Genomic DNA, 11,481 nt, shown 5'->3' with positions numbered 1-11,481 from the left:
AGCAAGTGAGGCAGCATCTTTAGAGGGTACTAAACATTTCACAGTTCGGGCTGAGAAACTTCTTCACGACTGGAAAGGAAGGGGGCAAAAGGTGCTGCCTCACTTGTTGAGTTCCTGCAGCATCTTGTGTATGTTGTTCAATACTTTCAGCACATGCAGAATCTCCCGTGTTTGTAAAGACTGTGTTTATGGTTGGTTGGGACATAGAGGTGGCTTAGACAGAAATTTGAGGTAGAAGGAAAAAATATGTTCTTATTCCCACTCTATTCTGACCGGAGTGTAGTCTGCCACAGTGCTCCACTAATGCCCAGCAGAAGCTTCAGGACCAGCACCTCATATTCTGCCTGGGCACATGGCAGCTTATTGGACTCAATATCGAGTCTTCAGCTTCAGATAACTCACTTACTCTGTTATTGCCAGTTCTGCTGAAACATCATCCATCTCACTGCAGACACAGCCTATTCCACTGGGCTTTTCCAGCATTCTGCTTTTGGTTTGTCTTCTCTGCAACTACATCTACATTTTTCAACTTTTACATGTTCTTCTGTTTCTTTTTTTCACTCTTAAATCTCCCTCATAAATCCACCCACCAGACAGCATATGACAACAGCAGCCCTAAGAAGGATATGCCCTTTGGCCATGTATTCCTTCACCACTCTCTCTGCAAATTAAAACTAACGTTTCCCACTTTTCCATTTCTGAGGAAAAGTCTTTGAATTGAAATGTAAACTTTGTTTATGTTTATACTTACGTTTCTCATCTTATCTGGTATTACTATTACTTCAGACTTCCAGCATCTATCATTTTCTAAAATTTAAATTACACCCCAGAAATTTCAGTCAAGCTACATAGTACCTGGTGTTTCTGCTTCAGAGAGGAAAAGCATCGTTGTGAGTTTCATGTGTCATTGTTGACATTTATGACTTTGTCACTGATAAAGATAGGGAAGGAAACTTCAGTCATTGTTTTGGAATTAACTTTTTGGCAATATACAAATGTTTACTCCTCTGTCTGAAATCAAAAATAGCTTAACCCTAAAGAATTTTCAGATTCTGCATTTTGGGATATTCTGAAATGCAATACCAGAAGAGTTAAATTTAAGATCACAAATGAATACATTTTAAATAAGCACTCAGTGGCCAGGATCAGGAATAGTTATTACCCTTCAACCATCAGGCTCTTGAACCAAAAGGGATAACTTCACTCAATGTCACTTCATCATTGGAATGTTCCCACAACCTATAGATGCACTTTCAAGGACTCTTCATGTTCTCAATATTTATTGCTTATTTATTATTATTATTATTATTGTTATTATTATTATTATTATTATTAATTTATTTTTGTATTTGCACACTGGTTGAATGCCTAAGTTGGTGTAGTCTTTCATTGATTCTATTATGCATTTATTTGGTATGTCCACAAGAAAATGAATCTCAGGGTTGTATATGGTGTCATATATGTATTTTGATAATAAATTTACTTTGAACTTTAGTCTGAAAACTAACTGAACATTTTGACAATGTCTGCATGATTTTATGCCTTGGATTACTGCCACATAATTGGCCGATCAAACATTTGCTTTAACAAGAAGATGTGCGGGTGCACTTAATAAAGTGGCCACTGGGCGTATTATGCTAATGTTCATTTTGCCTTTTTCTACAAGGTTGGGCTGAACACATATAAATGACTTAAAAGTATGACAAAAAAACAAATCTGAAATAAAAACAGAAACAATGGCTGGAGATCGTCTGCAGGTCAGCCATCATTGATGGGGAGAGAGGGAATCACTTTAGTTACAAAGGTATTGTTCTGAAATCTCAACCCATCCACCCTGCTAACCATTTCCTACATTGGCTTCAGTTAGCAAGAGTTCCTTTGGCCACCAGCTGAACAAATACACTCATAGTGTGGCCACACTGAATCATCAGCTGCTAAATTTGAGAAGGGTGTGCCTGTGAGTTAGATTCTGCTATTGCTGACTAGCTTTCAGTCTGACCTGTTTGCACATGGACATATGTGATACAGGTCACGTTGACTGCCATCTAGAGCAAGGGGTTCCCAAGTTCTTTAACGCCATGGACCCCTACCATTAACCCAGCGGTCCGTTGACCCCAGCTCGAGAACCCCTGTGGCATCATTTGTTTTCAATATCAATGCTGCTAAACTGCTCAGCTCACAAAGAGTTTCCAGTATTCGAACTTAATCTCCAATCCCACCCCTCAACAGACTGTGGTGGAGGCCAAGTCCGTGGGTATATTTAAGGCGGAGTTGATAGTTTTCTGATTGGTCAGGGCATCAAAGGATATGGTGAGAAGCCAGGTGTATGGGTTGAGTGGGATCCAGGGTCAGCCATGATAGGATGGTAGAGCAGACTCAATGGGCTGAATGGCCTAATTCTGCTCCTATGTCTTATGGTCTTAAGGTCTAAACAATCTTCAATGAACTGCAGATAATCGTTGATCAATATCCATACAGTTTTGATTGGCACCGAACCCATGAACACAACCTCCTTAGTTTTTAATTTCTGTTTTTGCAGTGATATATATATATATATATATATATATACTTACAGTAATTCACAGTTTTTGTCTCTATCATTATATATTGCATAGTACTGCTGCTACAAAGTCATCAAATTTCACATCACATGCTGGTGATAATAAACCTGGTTCTGATTCAAGTTACTGCTTTCAGACCTTGGTACAGTTTGGAAGTCTCCAGTGAGCGAGGTTACAAAGGACTTAGCTTTCAAAATCCAACTGCTTGTACACGTGGGTTCTTTGGTTATCATCTCTCCAGATGTGCAATGTAAGAGGGAAAAGAGGTCACAGGGCAGGACAAACAGTTAAAAGATGGAGGAGTGGAATGTGGAAGAAGGTTCTTGGGCAGAAAACACTATCCCCTAAGTGTGTTCATGGGGCAATTCCTCTTTATGACCCGCAGCATGAAACAATGCATCAGCGGACCTTTTCTTAGTAAGGAGATCCAACATGGTGGAACACAGTTAAGAGTCATTTTCACAGGAATATCTGTAGCCACAAAGTCTGCCATCCTTTCCAGGCTCATTTCAAACTGAAGCTGCAATAACCTGTATCTTACAGTACACTGTTGGATTAGGTATGTCATGGAAGCTCTCTGTTCCAGTGAACATTGTTCATTTCCTTCTCCCCCAGTGGAGACAGACTGAGCACATGGCCTTGCCAAGATTGTGGGCTTCCCAGTAGAATAGGCTGACACGGGCAGAATTAACGGCATTTTGCAAACACCACCTTGAACTCTGAAAGGCACAATGGGGTGGATTGGAATCCATGGCCTAAAAATCAAGTGGGTGCATGACCAAACTGAGCACATCATGATTGTATTTATCTGCTGTTTTTTCCCACGTCGAACATGCCTTCATTCTGCACCATAACATTATCTATGTCTGAGGAAGAAATCATATCAAGTTATTACTACCAGGTTTAAGGACCTATCAGCTTATCATAGGGCACTTGACTGTCATCATTATCATCACCATCATCATCATCATCATCATCATCATTATCATTATCATCATCATCATGTGCCACGTTGTATGATGTGGGCAACCATGGTCTTCTATCTGAGAAGTTCTAATAAGTTCTTCAAAACTTCAAAAAAATCAACTGCAACTTTTTCTTCAATCAGTTTTTCCCATCACAGTAAGATGTTTGAGCTTCTCTTTCCTGAGTACATGTCCCAGAAATTCCAGTTGCCATTTCCTGATTGACGATATCAGCTCTCTTTTTATTCTGGCTTCTCACAACACTTCCTCGTTTGCTTTTTTTTTTACAGTCAGTTAGGATAGATTACAATAATATATTTGCAACTGAAGTTAAACTAACGATCCTGTAATAAGCAATTTGTATTTGCTTTCACTTACAGACAGCTCTACTGCTTCAGCAGTCCTCCAGTGCATTAGACTGCTTCTAGTGACAGGAGAGGTTGAAAAACTGTTACCAGAACTTTCACAAGTTGCTCCTTTCAGTGACTTTACATATATAGAAACTTGGATGGGAAGGAGAATGCAAAAGTGCTGTTTAAAAAGAAAGGTATGGTCTGAGCACCCAGAGATAAGAGAAAATCTGCAGATCCTGAAGGGTCTCAGCCCGAAATGTCGACTGTACTCTTTTCCATAGATGCCGCCTGGCCTGCTGAGTTCCTCCAGCATTTTGTGTGTGTTGTGTGAGCACCCATAATGGTTTGATTCTGATAATCTAGAGTTATTGCTCCACCACAGGGAAGAGCAGCTGTTCTTAAGGAATTACATTAAAACACTGAGTGTATACGTATCTTCTCAAGTAAGTTGAACGAAATTTCCACTAATGACCTGGCAGGGAATGTACATGATGTGAAGAGTTTTCCAAGAGTCCTCCAGCAATTCCTCTCAAAGCCTGACCTTGGCTGAACAAAACATGGCAAGGGCCCCTAAAAATCTTGCAGATCCATCTGTAGGAAAAATTGTGATCATGGCAGATGTATAGTCAAAGTGGATAGAAGCAGGTTCCAAGACCACCTCTATAACTCATTTGACAATTTGAAGTGTGATGTTGCTGTATGTGTTCTTCCAAGGTTGCTAGTGATGGACAAACAAAAGGAATGGCACCAAAGACAAACTTGCACATACAAACTTTATACCAGCTGGTTTGGTGGAATGGGCTGGGAAAGGTGGACTGAAAATGAGGACAGGAGGTGAAACTGAGATAGAAGAAGCCTGATTTCACTACCAGAATATATCACATAAATCTACAGGATAGGCAGCTGTGGAGTTATTGATGGGTTGTAGTGTCAGAACAAATTTAGGCTTGGCGAAGCCAAAGCTTACTGCTAATGCAAGTGGAAGCAGAATGAAGAACCTGATGCCATTTGTAAGACGATTATCCTGTATTTCCATGAGATGTCACCCAAGGAATCAGGTCATTGGAATACATTGATAATTTCACTGGACTAGATTCATTAGAGGTTCATTTGGGTAAGATACACGTGAGGAAGCATTATGAAGACTATCTCAGATATTATACATTCTCTCAGTCAAGTAATTTTTGTCAAAATCATAAATATCCTGATTGTCTTCTGAAACTGATGCTGTGGAAGAGGACACACCTTGATATGTGATGATACAATCTGCTGATCACCTTCCAGCACAAGGGAGCTGTGAGACCTCCAAAGAGAGAACCATATAATGCACAGAATTTGTAAATGTGGCAATATTAATTACAACTTTGGACTGTACAGGTTGTATATTATGAAGTAATCATTTTAATTGTGCTTTCATCCAAACTAAAGGCAAAAAGATGTAATGAATAAAACAAACTTTAAGACCAAAGTGGAAATTTATGTTATGGCTGCTGTGATGGCCAGTGTGTTAATGCACAAATAAAAAACAACCTCCAGCCAAACGTTTCACCCTTTTTAACTGCAGAATCATTAGTCATTTCATTCTGCTTGAATACAATGAAGGGTGCCATTATGACAAAGCGTAAGAACTGATCCTGCTGCACGGACGGGACAGTATTGAAGGAGGCTTGTGCACTCAGCAGAACAGGTATTCAAGTATGTTGCAGTCAGCTGAATGCTACTTAACCTTGTATTCATCTAGGTTGAGTCCTTGCCAGTAGCTGTAGAAACAGAGCCAAAAGGTGAGAGGAAGGAAGGGAGGTGAGAAACAAAAAGCCCCTTTCAGGGTAAGCATTCGAACAGTGGCTCGTCGGACTGCCTGGTCAGTAAACATAACCCCATTCTCCACTCTGCTCCAGTCCTCACTCCGCACTGTGGCATCATCCCCTGTTTGAGTCTGACCTTTAGCTCAGGTTTGCAAATGGGAACCAAAATGATGCTGAAACCCGAGTCTGAATCACAAACCTGCCTGCAGAAGGTACAGATATTCCCTTGTAGGTCATTTTCCAGTGGGCAAGGGTTCTCCCCTTTTCTTCCTCCTCTCTTTCTAGCCTCAAAGGTTAATGCCTGACTTAGGATGTGAAACTACTCAGGCCAGTTGATGGCTTCTTCTCCCAGCTTGTGATATCTGCTGAGATACGCTTTTAACGTGTCCATATGGCATTTCTTCTGACTGTCGCTGCATCTCTGACCATGTGCGAATTGAGATGTAAAAGTTGGAGAGAATCTGGTATCCACAGTTCAGCTGTGCAAGTACTTTAGATTGTTACCCCACTGCTGTTGTGCTTTCTCTGTGATACAAAATGAATGCCAAAGTAAAATTAGCATTCTGGACTAAAATTATACCTCGAACCATGAGAAATACCATCTTAATATCAACTGATCACTCATGCATATTGTGGTAGGTCCCACCTTCAGTGTTCTTTGCCCGTGACACCCAGTAACTCCAGCTGCCAACTTGCAATGGAAGAGTTTGCAGGTGACCATACAAATCTGGCTCAGTAGCGAGTTCACGATAAGAATGTAACGAGAAGTCCCTACAACCTCTTGTGCCTACTTTACCAGAGCTCCGTGGGAAACTCTCATGTAGAGAAAGTGCAAAGACCAAGAATGGGCTTGGGTTGCCTGAGCTGAGCTTTAAAGCCAAGTGCCAACCGTTGTGCCACTGTGCTGGTGAGTCCTTACGGGCAGACATAAGGATTAATTATTTGCTTAGCACTTCCAAGAAAAGCTAAAAACATTGGGGAAAGACACATGAGATACCGAGTGTACTTAAATTAATCAGACAGCCGTTACCATCTAATTCTAAGGGATTTAATTTCATTTGGAAGACCTCAGTGCTGAACTGGAATGAATTGAACTGCACGCAGTGTTGACGTCCCCTGATGTCAGTGCTTAAAATTGTGTGAGATGTTAAATTAGCTTCACAAACAATCATAACAGTTTTCTGACCGCTGAGTTGTTTTATGTCTTTTAGGAATGACCGTGTGCAAAAAGAAGTAATATTCATGCATACACGGTTTGATATTAATCTTGCTGCATATATTGTCTGATATTCTGACAAATTAATGAATTAAATTGATTTCTTCTTTGCATTTAAAACTGAATGAAACACAATTTCAATCAAAATATTGCAGTTACAAAATAGATTAACAGTAACTTACGAACCAAATTTTTAAGACAAGGCAAATTAACAGAAAATGTTTGAGATTGCCCATGCCATTTCATAGGAAATTTCCAAAATTTAGCAAAGACATTCCAAAACATGCTTGACATACACATTAAATGACTTTGATAGCGAGTATTGTCAGAGCAAATTAAACCCAGTAATACAGTCATTGCTCAGCACTTTCAAAAACAAAATAAATTTTAAAATTACAGTACCTTAATATGAAACAAACTGCATATTTCAAAGATGCATTAAAATATTTCTGCTGCATAAGACCATAAGTCATAGGATAAGAATTAGGCCATTCAGACATTTGAATATGGCTGATTTTATTCCCTTCTCATCCCCATTTTCCTGCCTTCTCTCCATAACTTTTGACATCTTTTGGCCTCCACTGCTGAATGTGGCAAAGAATTTCATGGGTTCACTACCCCCTGGACAACGTAATCCCTTCTTATATCTCTTCTAAAGAGATACCCTTCTATCCTGATGTTGTGCCCTCTGGTCTTAGACTCTCCCACTGTTGGAAACACTCTCTCCAGGTCCATTCTATCTAGGTCTTTCAATGTTCAGTATGTTTCAATGAGATCCCTCCCCCACCCCCCATCCTTCTAAACTCCAGCATGTACAGGCCTAGAGCCATCAAATATTCCTCATATACTAACCCTTTCAGTCTCAGGATCATTCTTGTAAACTTCCTCTGGACCCTCTCCATCCAGCGGACAGAAATGTCTTTTTCTCTAGCAGAATTGAAGAAAATATCTCTGCTGCATTCCTATGACATCTTGAAGCAAAATTTGTGTTCATTATTTCAGTGAGATGCAGTCATCACGTTAGGTCCAAAGAATTAATAAGATGAATGAAGAAGCTGCCTTTAAGAAAAGCACTGAGCAGAAACAATACATATTTTGTAAGAATTTGCAGACTCTGAGCAGCTGAAGTCACAGCCACCAGGAGTGGAACAAAGGATAGAGGGCAAGGCATTAAGGGTCAGAGTTCGAAGGGGAGAGGGATCTGGGAGACTTGAAATTTGATAATGTGGATTTCAAGTTGGAAACTCAAAACCATGGGTCTGAAACATTAGTGAACACAATGGAAATGGGCAAGCAGTATCTCACCTGGGAGTTAATGCTTGAATGCACACATTTTCAGCCGAAGTCTCCAGAATTGTCCAAACCAGTACAAGTTCTCATGACATTTCCAACACAATTTCCACCCAGTGCAAATCAAATACGAATGCAAATCAAAGCATTACCTGAGAAGTTGGTCCATCCACAGATTGGTTACCAGATCAGACCAATCGCTGTTAGCAGTTTACGCCAACGCCATCCATTTGTGGATCTTTCAAGTGACACTTAAGCTTAAACTATTTGTTTTAGACACAAAAGCAAATTTTTGAAAGCTTTTGGATATATTTTCCTCTGATTTATTGACTACTGCTCTTTGAGAAAACCAGCAAACTCTTCACTGCTTAAATTAAACTTTGGTTCTGTCTTAGGTTAGGTAAAATTGAATATTGATAAAATTGACTAAATTTTTTTGTTTATTTGTACCAAACCATTTTCCAATGCTCAAAGTTTGAAGGAAATTTATTATCAAAGTTGATCTATGTCACCACATAGAACCCTGAGATTCATTTTGTTGCAGGCATTCACAATGAATGCAAGAGACGCAATAGAATCAATGAAAGACCTCATCCAACAACCAATGTGTAAAAATAAACAATGAACTGTGCAAATACAAATAAAAAGTGATAAATAAGAAACAATAATAATAATAAAAAAATAAGCAATAAATATCAAGAACATGAGATGAAGAATTCTTGAAAGTGAGTCCAGTTCAGTGATGGGTGAATGAAGTTATCCCTGTTGGTTCAAAAACCTGATGGTTGAGGGGTAATCACTGTTCCTGAACCTGGTGGTGTGGGTCTTTGCATGAAACTGACAACCCTTATTTTGAGACTACACCATCTGCTAATAGACTCCCCTGTGATAGGAAAGACACCTTGCATTTACTCTTTTAAGCTTATTAAGAATATTGTATGATTCATCAAGATCTCATCTCAGCTTCAAAGAGCACGGACTTAACCTGTTCAATCTTTAATCATAAAGTAGCCCCTCTATACCAGTGATTATTCTTAAGAACTTTCTCGGAATATTTATATTTTTCTTTAAATAAGGGGACCGAAGCTATGAGTTGTATCCTAGATGAAGTTGTAGTGGGAATAGGGAAATTGTTTGGCATTCATATACAGTAGATTCTGGTTAATTGGGCTATCTTTTAATCAGGGTAGCCACTTATTTGGGACAATTCTTAAAGAACAAAAACTAATTGAGAAAATAGCCAGGATTCCCTTTGTTTATTTAGGACACTGTGCTGCTTAATTGGCCTAGGAGACTGTTGCTGGTGTTAGATGCGTGCACTGGTGTGGCCGCCAAACACTACACCATGCTCCAAACAAACAATATTTGAACAGCATCAGTTGTGGTGGTGTGTTCAAACAGCAGTGTTTTTTATTTTGTCACCGATAGTTGGGAAGAAATAAGCAGTGAGACAATTCCAAACTGTTTTACTTGTTGAGGTTTCAAGTATTCGGGCAAGGAGATGCCAGGAATGGCCAGGAGTGAAAATAGAACAATTTCACTACTTCAACAAGTTAGGACCTATGACGAATTTAAAGATTTTGACAATCATCTTGAATGTTACAATGAAAATGAAGATTTAGACTATACAGTCTTCGAACACTTTGTATGAAGCCAGTCCATTATCTGCACTAGGTTATGTGCTGGTATGTTCAGAGTGAATCAAAAGAACACAGCGATGTACGCTGTGGATGAATTCTTCCATCGATAACTATTAGGAACTATAGTTTTATAGTACTATAATGATATTTTTAGTGTTCTAATTTGTTCTGTATTTCATTTAAATACATCATTTATTACTCAGTTAAGTAATAGTTTATCCTTTTTATGTGTTTTTAATTATTTCCATGAAACTTCAGCTAATTGGCGGCAGCCACTTAATTGGGCCTAAATGTACTGATCCTGTTGTGCTGCAACTAAATGGAATCCATTGTACTTGGAAAATCTAATTATTACTGACTTATTTACTGCATTAAGTGTTGGCAATATTTGTTCAACAACCAAAATAATTCCCCCTACACCAAAAGTTAGCTGATACATGAGGCCAAACCTTGCTGTAAAATAATACTGTTTACAACAAAGATATTGCCATCATGACAACTGGTAAATAGATTCTAGAAATTGAGATAAATGGAACCAGGCCAATTTATTCTGTTCTGCTATTTGCTCCATATAAATGGGCTCTTATCTTGGTCTCTTTAATATTTTCAGGAGCTTGCAAGATTTTCATCTTCACTGTCTATCATTTCACTACAGGGATCCCTTTGTACCTCTATGACATGGTGCCCTGAAACGGGAATGATTTAGAGCATTGTCTCCTTCCTGCCTGTAGTAAATTGAACAGAGAATTGAAAAACATGGATTTAATATTTCTGTCTTTGTTCATGCATGTTTCCTGCCAGTTATCTCTCAATTCAATTTTTATCTCCTTTCTTATTTGAATTTCTGCCCATAATGTGACATTTACTTTCTTTCCGAGTCCTTGAATGCCACTGGTCAGGAGATGGATAATGTTTCCCATCTTTTACCCAGGTTCTCGTGTCCACTTTCACTGTTATCCAGCATACTATAGTGAAATAAAATTGCCGTGTTAAAGGGTGCTGGAAAATTTCTAACTGTGTAAAGAGTAATTTCTTCACTCAAGAAATATCCTGCCCAAGAAATGCTGTGCACTTTCTGTATAATAGCTCTGACTGTGTAATTAAACCTGTTAAACTCCCTATGGGTGGTTAAGATTATATTGGCAGACAGGGAGAATTGGTCAATTTGACATGGAAAGCCAACTGGGATCTTTCATGAACTGTCCATTTCCAATTTAAACTCTGCTGGGTTTGTGAGTGCACTACTTAGGAGAGATGGATGCACATCACAACATAAGGTGTTGATTAAAGTGTAGATTTCGCCAATTAAAAGTATGACCTTCCAGAAGAAACAAAAATAGAAAATGCTAGAAGCACACTGTTGGTCAGGTAGTAATTGTGGAGAAAGAAATAAGAGGTCATGATTCTTTGGAAAAGTGTGAGAACAAATATGTTTTAAGTTCAGAGAGGGGCCACCCAAACTGGACCCCCTACAATTCACCTACTGACACAACTGATCAACAGATGACACAATAGCCACTGCTCTACACACTGTCCTTATGCATCTGGAGAAGAAGGATCCTTATGAGAGAATGCTTCTCTTGGACTACAGTTCAGCTTTCAACACCATAATTCCATCCGGGCTTGACAGGAAGCTCAGAGACCTCGGCCT

Source organism: Hemitrygon akajei, chromosome 14 (assembly GCF_048418815.1).
Source record: "Hemitrygon akajei chromosome 14, sHemAka1.3, whole genome shotgun sequence".
Taxonomy (NCBI): Eukaryota; Metazoa; Chordata; class Chondrichthyes; order Myliobatiformes; family Dasyatidae; genus Hemitrygon; species Hemitrygon akajei.
Note: the sequence above shows the minus strand (reverse complement) of the source record.